Source organism: Arvicola amphibius, chromosome 14 (genome assembly GCF_903992535.2).
Source record: "Arvicola amphibius chromosome 14, mArvAmp1.2, whole genome shotgun sequence".
NCBI classification, from domain to species: Eukaryota; Metazoa; Chordata; class Mammalia; order Rodentia; family Cricetidae; genus Arvicola; species Arvicola amphibius.
In genome coordinates, this window is record NC_052060.1 from 17434152 (window position 1) to 17445887 (window position 11736).

An 11736-nucleotide genomic window follows, 5' to 3' on the forward strand; every position below is an offset into this window, starting at 1 on the left:
AATGTGGGTGGGGAAAACTCATGAAGCCTCAACCCTGATAAAAACTGTGGTCAGCTAAAGAATGCTGAGAAATAGTATTTCCCAGGGAAGAATCCACCAACCAGTTGGTCAGCTCTTAAAAGTATATGTAACAATATATAGAATGAACATATTTTATTCATGTACTTATGAGTACATATAAATAAACACAAATACATGTATATATCAACAATTCAAGAGAAGTGATTACAACTTTGAAAGAATGCAAAGGGAGTGTACATGCGAGTATTTGAAGGGAGAAATGGGAAGGGGAAAATGATGTAATTATACTATAATCTCAAAAAAATTATTAAAAAGTTAATTAGATCTTGAGGATTTGGTTCTCATCCACAGAATCAGACAAAGTCTTCTCATGCATATTTGTGTTTCTATAATATACATTCTTAAAAAAATGGATGGAATCAACCCAAAACCTCTGTTTGGGATCCCCAGTTTGTCCTCCCCATGCCCTCCACACCACCTACAATAGTGATCCAGGAACACAAGGAGTTCTGAGAACTGAAACTCATGTAGGAACTTCCCCACTCACCACATTTTATGGGGGAAAGCCTGGTATCCTGAGGCTACAACTCTAGGTAGGGGCACCTGAGCTAGTTTTTCCACTTTGTGCTTATTTGATTCCATTGGTCAATGTCTCTGTTTTTATGCCAAGATCAAATTGTTTTCAGTACTGTATCTCTGTAATAGAGTTTGAAGTCAGGGATGGTAATGCCTCCAGAAGTTCCTTTATTGTATAGGATTGTTTTGGCTATCCTGGGTTTTTTGTTTTTCCATATAAAGTTGATTATTGTTATCTCAAGGTCTGTGAAGAATTTTGTTTAGATTTTGATGAAGATTGCATTGAACCTATAGATTGTTTTTGGCAGAATTGCCATTTTTAGTATGTTGATTCTACCAGTCCAAGAACATGGGAGATCCTTCCATTTTCTGGTATCCTCTTCAGTTTCTTTCTTCAATGCCTTAAAGTTCTTGTCAAATAGATCTTTCACTTCCTTGGTTAGAGTTACTGCAGGATACTTTATGCTATTTGTGGCTATCGTGAAAGGTAAAGTTTCTCTGATTTTCCTCTCCGCTTCTTTATCCTTTGTGATACTGATTTTTTTGAGTTGATCTTGTATCCTGCCACATCACTGAAGGTATTTATCAGCTGTAGGAGTTCTTTGGTAGAGTTTTTGGAAAAAGAAAACACTCTACTGAGTGAGATAATCCAGACCCAAAAAGAGGAATATGGTATGTACTCACTCATAAGCAGATTCTTCAAAAAGTTGAGAGACCTTGGACATCTAGATGCCTAAAGAAGAAAAGATAGCTACCCTTAAAGAATCATCAAGCAATGCAAAATTTGACTTATGATGCTATATCATCAGCATTGTAAAATTTGATTATCTGAACTTGTATATATCTCCACTTAAAAATCAAAGCTGGCTTTGGACAATGGCTATCTTTCTCTAAATCCAAGCATGTTGTTAAAAGAAAACTTCAGGGTTTCCATCTAATGTCAGGAGCCATTTGGTATAGATTAGAAAGAAGAAAGAAAAATATTCTTTTCTCCATACCTATTTTTGTCTATATCATGCCTTTTGTTGAACATATGTCTATATAAATTATGTTCAAGTTTTCTACAATGAATAGTAAATTTTCCTGCAGTAATCTTTGAAGTTTCCAGGAAGAAAATGGGGCACCACCAGAACAACTCCACCTGGTTGATATGACATCATGATGCTAATAGTTCTACTTTAAGACCAGTTTTGGGTACCAGTTGTTCAAGATGGCTTCAACTTGGTCAGTTGAAATGGTGTACCTTCTTACAACTTTCTGGCCAGAACTTCAAATAGGGACCTCAGAAAAATCCTATTGACTACTCAGAAACTATTTTCAATTATACCAGACAGTAATCTTGAATCTTAACCATTATTTTAGTTTTACAGGATCACATAGAAATAATATCACCCTCATGACAGCAGAAAGTAATCCTAGAAGACGACATCCCTTCTCTCAACAAAGTTTGTCCTCAGGATTAGGGACGTCAATTAGGGGTTGATTATAACTGGTATAAGGTCTGGGTTGGGGTGAAAATTATATAGGCTCAGGGATCTCATTGAAAAAAAGGAGGAATTTGGATGGGATAATAGGTAGATTAATGTGTCCTTATTTACTAATAATAATAGTGAATAATAGAGTGAATACTTGTGAACTATTATTTATAGACAATTTACATTCATATATTCTTTTTTACATTTTTATAGATTCTTGTATATTGATATAAAGTCAAATTATATTAAATATGCTCCTATTTCTCTTTACAGCATTTGTACACCTAGGCAAATTTATTTTATCTTATTGTATGCATTCATGGTTCTATCTCTGCTTAAGACATTTTGTTTATTGATACACAATTTAAGGATATATTTATCATATTACACTATACATTTCTACATTTGATCAAGATATTTATACATTGTTTAAATTTTGAGATCATTGCCTTAATTTTTACACAGTTGTTTAAAGATTGCTCAATATTATAATATGCAGTCTTAATATTTAAGTTATATAAATATTAAGAATTATAGGTCAATAGTTCTATATTGTTATACTTATAGTTAGACTAATCAGGTTCTTTATATGGATAGAGATTACATTCTGCATAGATAGGTAATCTTCCACCAGCTCAAAGAACTGTAGAATATGGCATTTAAATAACTTAGGGTTCTGTTGACGTGAGACATGATTGCTCCTGGCAGCACCAATCTATTCCTGAGAGAATTTTAATCACCAAAGACACCCCACTTTGAGCGTGCTTTCTTTTTGGCAAAACTGGCCTTTGGTTAAGGAACTGCCCATGCCTCAACCTCTGGAAAAAAATGCACGGTGTCTGGACAGGACAAGCAGGATACAAGAAAAAGGACTGTCAAACCTTGCCAAGATAGGGCAAGATTTTTTTTAATTTTTACTGCATCTGAAAATGCTCTGTCAGTTACTCTAGGACTTAGTAAAATTTGGTTGTTCCAACATGGCAAATAAGACTTTGGGTGATTGCCCAGGTAGCCAGTTGTCTCTGTCACTTATTGCACATTTTGGAAGTTGCTTGATTGCATTTCCTGTTTACTCAAATAATATTATTTCCCTTCACAGGTCTTCAATGCTGTTGAAGACAAGATAGTCATTGTTGTTACTTTCCTCTTATTTCTTGGTCAAGATATTTCTAATAGAAGACTTAGACTCCTTAGGATAGGACATTTATTGAAGCATTTAGCATATATTTCCTGCTTGATATTTTATGCTGGTTGTAGTTCTAAGTTTTATACTTGATAAAATACTTGTTCTAATTGTATATAATTTTGATTTAAGCTTAGAACTCTCTTATTTAGACATAATGAGGAGGTGTTGTGGGAACCCCTTCTGTCAATAACATTTAAGATATCAGTCTACTTGGGTATGGTCACTTATACTATAAATGCAGCCATAATGCTTGTGTGCTCTCTCTCCCAGTTTCTGGCTTTGGTTCCTGTTCTCTTTTCATGAAGAGGACTGTGATCTGTGAGTCTAGCCCTAAATAAATAACCCTTTGTAATACTTAATTCTGAGCTAGTGTGGGATTATTTTCTACTATCCATCTTTAGTACTTCACAAAACAGAAAAGTTTCTTTACAGAAGAAAAATCAATTTGTTGAATAGGAAAACCACAGAATAGTAGAGAATCTTTGCTATGTACACATTTGACAGAGAATTAATATTTACAATATATAAAAAACTAAAACAACCAGTCACTAAAACAAGTGACCTATTCAGAAAATGGGCCTGAATCCTGAAAAAGGCTCAAAATTGGCTAAGACACATCACAGAAAAGGTTCTAGTTCTAGCAATTAGTGAGAGACAAATAAAATCACATATGAGATTGTATTCTACCCCAACTAGAATGGCAAAGATCAATAAAACAGCTGTCAACAAATGCTGGAAGGGGTATAGGAGAGAAAAGTACCCCATACCTTTGTTGGTAGGATTGCAAACTTTTATCAGTGGTATGGAAATCATTTGGAGAACTCTCAAAATGACAGAAGTAAATCTACCATTGACCTATCCATAGAACTAGTCATATGCCCAAAGGTCTTGACATATACTTTTTAGCCATGTACATTTTTGCTTTATGCCCAATAGGTAGGAAATGGAAACAACCTAAATGCCCTTCAACTGATGGATTGATGATTAATGAAAATTTGGTACATATATATTATGTAATACTATTCAGTTGCTGAAGAAAAATGAAATTATGAACTTTGAAGGTAAATGGATGGAACTAGGAGGGATCATATTGTGTGAGGCAATCCAGACCAAGAAAGACAAACATTGTATATTCTCTTCCATTGGAGACTTCCAGCTCCAAATATTCAGATGTATATAGATATCCTAGGTAACAGAAAAGACTAGGAAGGCAAAAGAGGACAACTCCTGGGGTCACAGGGTTAGGGAGCAATAGACAATGGTATAGTAGGGTACAAGTGGCCTGATCAGAGAAATGAGGACTCTAATTAGGGAAAGGGAATGGAGATAAATACAGAATAATAAGGATAAAATAGTGGAAGGATGTCTGAAAAAGTCATAATATATCAAACTATCAACTATTTACCTAAAACTCTTATAATGAGCACATCTTGCACAAATATATGAATAAATTTATAGATATAAATGTACATATATTTATGAAATTTTATCAACTTCTCTGACAATGCTTCTTCTAAAGCCTAAAGAAAGTCTAATAAAATCCTCAACATTAGGCATCTTTTGAGTTGTCAGTCAGGGTTTTCTAAGAGACTCACAAAATACTATGTGCCACTGCTATTGTTTTTTGTTGTACTCCCATACCCCCACTCCACCCCTCTCCAAGACAAAGAGCCATCAGGGTTCCCTTCACTATGTTAAGTCCAAGGCCCTCCCAGCTCCCCCTAAGTCCAGGAAGGTGAGCAACCAAACTGACAAGGCTCACAGTGAGCCCGTCCATGCTGTAGAGTTCACGTTCATTGCTGTTGTCCTTGGTTTCTCAGTCCTCCTCCACCGTCAGCCACATTCAGAGAGTCCGGTTTGGTCCCCTGTTCCATCAGTCCCATTCCAACTGGACTTGGTGGTCTCCCGTTAGATCTGTCCCACCGTCTCAATGGGTAAACGCACTCCTCACGGTCCTGACTTCCTTGCTCATGATCTCCCTCCTTTTGCTCCTCATCAGGACCTTGGGAGCTCAGTCCGGTGCTCCTATGTGGGGCTCTGTCATTTTCTCCATCCAATGCCAGGTGAAGGTTGTATGGTGATATGCAAGATATTCATGAGTATGACAATAGGATCTGGACATTTCTGGCACCCTCTCCTCAGCTGCCCAAAGACCTAGCTGGGGCGTCTTCCTGGACACCTGGGAACCCCTCTAGAGTCAAGTCTCTTAACAACCCTAGAATGGCTCCCTTAAGTAAGATATATAATTCCTTGTTCCCATATCCACCCTTCCTATATCCCAACTATCCTATTCCCCCAAGCTCTTCCCATCCTCCACTTCACCCTTTTCTCTCCCCATCCCCCCATCCCCCATCCCACCCCACCCCCATGTTCCCATTTTTTGTCCGGCAATCTTGTCTACTTCCAATATCCAGGAGGATAACTATATGTTTTTCTTTGGGTTCACCTTCTTATATAGCTTCTCTAGGATTTTTTACGAATTATAGGCTCGATGTCCTTTATTTATGGCTAGAACCCAATTATGAGTGAGTACATCCCATGTTCATCTTTTTGGGCCTGGGTTACCTCACTCAGGATGGTGTTTTCTATTTCCCTCCATTTGCATGCAAAATTCAAGATGTCATTGTTTTTTACCGCCGAGTAGTACTCTAATATGTATATATTCCACACTTTCTTCATCCATTCTTCCACTGAAGGGCATCTAGGTTGTTTCCAGGTTCTGGCTATTACAAATAATGCTGCTATAAACATAGTTGAACAGATGCTTTTGTAATATGATTGGGCATCTCTTGGGTAAATTCCCAAGAGTGGGATTGCTGGGTCCTGGGGTAGGTGGATCCCAAATTTCCTGAGAAACCTCCACACTGCTTTCCAAAGTGGTTGCACAAGTTTGCATTCCCACCAGCAATGGATGAGTGTACCCCTTACTCCACATCCTCTCCAGCAAAGGCTATCATTGGTGTTTTTGATTTTAGCCATTCTGACAGGTGTAAGATGTTATCTCAACGTTGTTTTGATTTGCATTTCCCTGATTGCTAAGGAGGTTGAGCATGCCCTTAAGTGTCTTTTGGCCATTTGGACTTCTTCTGTTGAGAATTCTCTGTTCAGTTTAGTGCCCCATTTTTTAATTGGGTTCATTAGCATTTTAAAGTATAGTCTCTTGAGTTCCTTATATATTTTGGAGATCAGACCTTTGTCTGTTGCGGGGTTGGTGAAGATCTTTTCCCAGTCAGTAGGCTGCCTTTTAGTCTTAGTGACAGTGTCCTTTGCTTTACAGAAGCTGCTCAGCTTCAGCAGGTCCCATTTATTCAATGTTGCCCTTAATGTCTGTGCTGCTGGGGCTATACGTAGGAAGCGGTCTCCTGTGCCCAAATGTTGTAGAGTACTTCCCACTTTCTCCTCTAACAGGTTCAGTGTGTTCAGATTAATATTGAGGTCTTTAATCCATTTGGACTTGAGTTTTGTGCATGGTGATAGACACGGATCTACTTTCATTCTTCTACAGGTTGACATCCAGTTATGCCAGCACCATTTGTTGAAGATGCTTTCTTTCTTCCATTGTGTGCTTTTAGCTCCTTTATCAAAAATCAGGTGTTCATAGGTTTGTGGGTTAAGATCTGTGTCTTCTATTTGATTCCATTGGTCGACTTCTCTATTTTTATGCCAATACCAAGCTGTTTTCAATACTGTAGCTCTGTAATAGAGTTTGAAGTCAGGGATGGTAATGCCTCCAGAAGTTCCTTTATTGTATAAGATTGTTTTGGCTATCCTGGGTTTCTTGTTCTTCCATATAAAGTTGATTACTGTCCTCTCAAGATCTGTGAAGAATTTTGATGGGATATTTAAGGGGATTGCATTAAATCTATAGATTGCCTTTGGTAGTATTGCCATTTTTATTATGTTGATCCTCCCAATCCAAGAGCAGGGGAGATCCTTCCATTTTCTGGTATCCTCTTCAATTTCTTTCTTCAAAGACTTAAAGTTCTTGTCAAATAGGTCTTTCACTTCCTTGGTTAGAGTTACCCCAAGATATTTTATGCTATTTGTGGCTATCGTGAAAGGTGACGCTTCTCTGATTTCTTTCTCTGCTTCCTTATCCTTTGTATATAGGAGGGCGACTGATTTTTTGGAGTTGATCTTCTAATTAAAAATACATCCTGGTGAAGTCAGACTTTCTTTCTTATTATTAGTTATGGAAGCCTGACCTTTAGCTTAGGTTTGTTATCAACTAACTCTATAACTTAAATTAACCTGTTTTTTATTAATCTACATTCTACTATTTGGCTTTTACCTGTCTCCCCTTCTGTATGAATGAACTATTCTTCAACTCACTGGCACCATTCTTGCAGGTAGATTTTAACTGCCTGAGTTTCTCTCTCTGCCCAGAATTCCTGCTTTTCCTTTCCTGTCTAGTTTAAGGTCATTCAGAATTTTTATAAAAACAACCACAGTGACACATCTTCAGACAGCGTACAAATATCTAGGAACACCCCTGTGTTACTCTATTTGGGAAATGAAACAAGACATAAAACATAATAGTGGGAGAGTGAGCGAGATGGGTTTGTCGTGTGGAGAGGCAGACTTTTAGCTCAGACACAACTACTATCCTCTATAGCTTGACCACATAAGGGTTCTTAAATTCTCATTCACCGAGCTTTATATTACCACTAAGCTTGAAGAACTATGAGTATTCCACCTTAGAAGAAGTCTAAGATTTTCCAAACCCTCAAAGAGAATATATACCATTTCTTAACTCATATGTAGGAGTGCTCAACTCGTCACCTGCAGCTGGAGATCAGGCTTATTAGGTGGGTGGGGGCATAAGCAAAGCCTAAACATTCTTATAGTTCAGTGTATCTATAATGGAGCATCATACTTATTTTTGACCACTACGGGGTCTGCCTACAAACTGGTATGCTACTTCTCCAACTGGGCCCAGTATCGGCCAGGCCTGGGTCGTTTCACACCTGATAACATTGACCCTTGCCTGTGTACTCACCTGATCTATGCTTTTGCTGGGATGCAGAACAATGAGATCATCACCATAGAATGGAATGATGTAGACTTCTACAAAGCTTTCAATGGCCTCAAAAACAGGTAAAAGAAATGGAGGCTGACGGAGGAGCCAAGGACAATGGCAATGGGCTTGGTCTCTACGACATGGACGGGCTCTGTGTGAGCCTTGTCAGTTCGGTTGCTCACCTTCCTGGACCTGGGGGGAGTTGGGAGGACCTTGGTCTCAACATAGTGTAGAGAACCCTGATGGCTGTTTGGCCTCAAGAGGGAGGGAGTGGGGGTGTGGGTGGAGGGGAGGGGAGGGGAGGGGGAGGAGGAGAGGAGGAGATGGCAATTTTTAATAAAAAATAAACTGGAAAAAAAGAGTAAAAAAAAAATTCTGGCCAGGCAGTTGTGGCTTACACCTTAGTCCAGCATTTACGAGGCAGGGGCAGGTGGGTCTCTTAGTTCTAGGTCAGCCTGGTCTACAGAGTGAGTTTCAGGACAGTCAAGGCTACACAGAGAAACCTTATCTTGAAAATAAAACAAAATTCTGATTTGAAAAAAAAAAGAAATAGGTAAATATCTAAATTAGTATTATTTGGACCAGTTGTTGCCAAGTCCCAGTTCCTTTGAAGATATTACTCAAACTGATTATAACATGTCAATGTTTATCATCTATCTATCATCTATCTATCTATCTATCTATCTATCTATCTATCTATCATCTATCTATCTATCTATCTATCTATCTATCTATCTATCTATCATCTATCTATCTATCTATCATCTATCTATCTATCTATCTATCTATCTATCTATCTATCATCTATCATCTATCCATCTACCACCTTCTACTTATTTCAAAATTAATTTTGAGAATTTGTATAATATATTCCAATCATATCACTCCTTTCTCAATCCTCCCCAGATGCCCTCTTTCTCTACCTATACAACTTTAGTGTCCTCATTTTGTTTTAAACTTACTTAGTCTAAGTTCATATATTTTTTTGTGTGTGGGAATCCATTGGAACATTGTTTACCCACAAGGAGTCCCACAACTCTCCCAGAGCCTATCATTTGGCACCAGTGCCTCAGCTAGACATGTGACCTTATGCCCACCTTCCCTTTACATGGTGGTATTTAGTCTGGCTTGAGATCTTGGATGTCTTGTGCAGGCTGCTCCACCTGCAGTGAAGGGTATTCATATGTGCAACTTCCCTGTTGTTTCTGGAAAACACTTTTACTGTACTCCACCATCTCAGCTTCTTTCTACCCCCTCTTCTGTGATATTTCCCTGTTTGATTTATGGCCTGGCCCACATGATGAAAGTCATAAAGGCATTATTGTCAGGACCAAGAACCTGTGGATAGACAAGTACTTTTTATTTCTTTTTTTTATTTTTATTAAAAATTTCTGCCCCACCTCCCATGTACCCCCCTCTACTCCCCCTCCTTCTCCTGTCCAAAGAGCAGTAAGGGTTCCCTGCCCTGTGGGAAGTCCAAGTTCCTCCCCCATCCATCCAGGTCCAGGAAGGTGAGCATCCAAACAGGCTAGGCTCCCCCAAAGCCAGTATGTGTATTAGGATCCAAATCCAGTGTCATTGTCCTTGCCTTCTCAGCAGCCCTCATTGTCCGCCATGTTCAGGGAGTCCAGTTTTATCCCATGTTTTTTCAATCCCAGTCCAGCTGGCCTTGGTAAGCTCCGAATAGATCAGCCCCATCATCTCAGTGGATGGGAGCACCCCTCGCAGTCCAGACTTCCTTGCTCATGTTCTCCCTCCTTCTGCTCCTCATTTGGGCCTTGGGAGCTCAGTCCAGTGCACCAGTGTGTGGCTTTGTCTCTATCTCCATCCATCGCCAGATAAAGTTCCCTCACGGTCCTGACTCTCTTTCCCATGTTCTCCCTCCTTCTGCTCCTCATCAGGACCTTGGGAGCTCAGTCCGGTGCACCAATGTGTGGCTCTGTCTCTATCTCCATCCATCTCATCTTCGCCAGGTAAAGGTTCTATGGTGATATGCAAGATATTCATCAGTATGGCTATAGGTTCTGGCCTTTTCCGGCTCCCTCTCCTCAGCTGCCCATGGAACTAGCTGGGGCATCTCCCTGGATACCTGGGAACCCCTCTAGAGTCAAGTCTCTTAACAACTCTCAGATGGCTCCCTTAATTAGGATATATGCTTCCCTGCTCCCATATCCACCCTTCCTATATTCCAAGCATCCCAGTTCCCCAAACTCTCCCCATTCTCCCCTTCACGCTTTTCTCTCCCCATCTCCCCTTCCCCCATCCCACCCCACCCCAAGTTACCAATTTTTGCCTGGAAAACTTGTCTACTTCCAGTATCCAGGAGGATAACTATATGTTTTTCTTTGGGTTCACCTTCTTATTATCTTCTCAAAGATCACGAATTATAGGCTTGATGTCCTTTATTTATGGCTAGAAACCAATTATGAGTGAGTACATCCCATGATCATCTTTTTGGGTCTGGATTACCTCACTCAGAATAGTGTTTTCTATTTCCATCCATTTGCATTCAAAATTCAAGATGTCATTGTTTTTTTTACCGCCGAGTAGTACTCTAATACGTATATATTCCACATTTCCTCATCCATTCTTCCACTGAAGGGCATCTAGGTTGTTTCCAGGATCTGGCTATTACAAATAATGCTGCTATAAACATAGTTGAACAAATGCTTTTGTAGTATGATTGGGCATCTCTTGGGTAAATTCCCAAGAGTGGAATTACTGGGTCCTGGGGTAGGTTGATCCCAAATTTCCTGAGAAACCTCCACACTGCTTTCCAAAGTGGTTGCACAAGTTTGCATTCCCACCAGCAATGGATGAGTGTACCCTTTACCCCACAACCTCTCCAGCAAAGGCTATCATTGGTGTTTTTGATTTTAGCCAATCTTACAGGTGTAAGATGTTATCTCAAAGTTGTTTTGATTTGCATTTCCCTGAAAGCTAAGGAGGTTGAGCATGACCTTAAGTGTCTTTTGGCCATTTGGACTTCTTCTGTTGAGAATTCTCTGTTCAGTTCAGCGCCCCATTTTTTAATTGGGTTAATTAGCATTTTGAAGTCTAGTCTCTTGAGTTCCTTATATATTTTATTAGAGATCAGACCTTTGTCTGTTGCAGGGTTGGTGAAGATCTTTTCCCAGTCAGTAGGCTGCTTTGTGTCTTAGTGATACTTTTTATTTCATATTGATACAAGTGGTTTTCAAAATATGAAACAATGCTACGAATTGTAGGTCCCTTGTTGTAGAGATAAGCTCTGAACTCATTCTTTCTATCTCACTCAAAGTTTGTATTGCTGACCAACATTTCTTTAATCCTTTCTTCCCCTGCTTAAACATTACAACTTCAGAATCATAGTTTTTGCTTAACTTTATTATATTTCATTTTGTCATGTTTAGCTATCTTTTAGAAGCCTATTCTTTTCTAATAATAATCAGAAAGGGAGTGAATAAAGATGAGAGAAT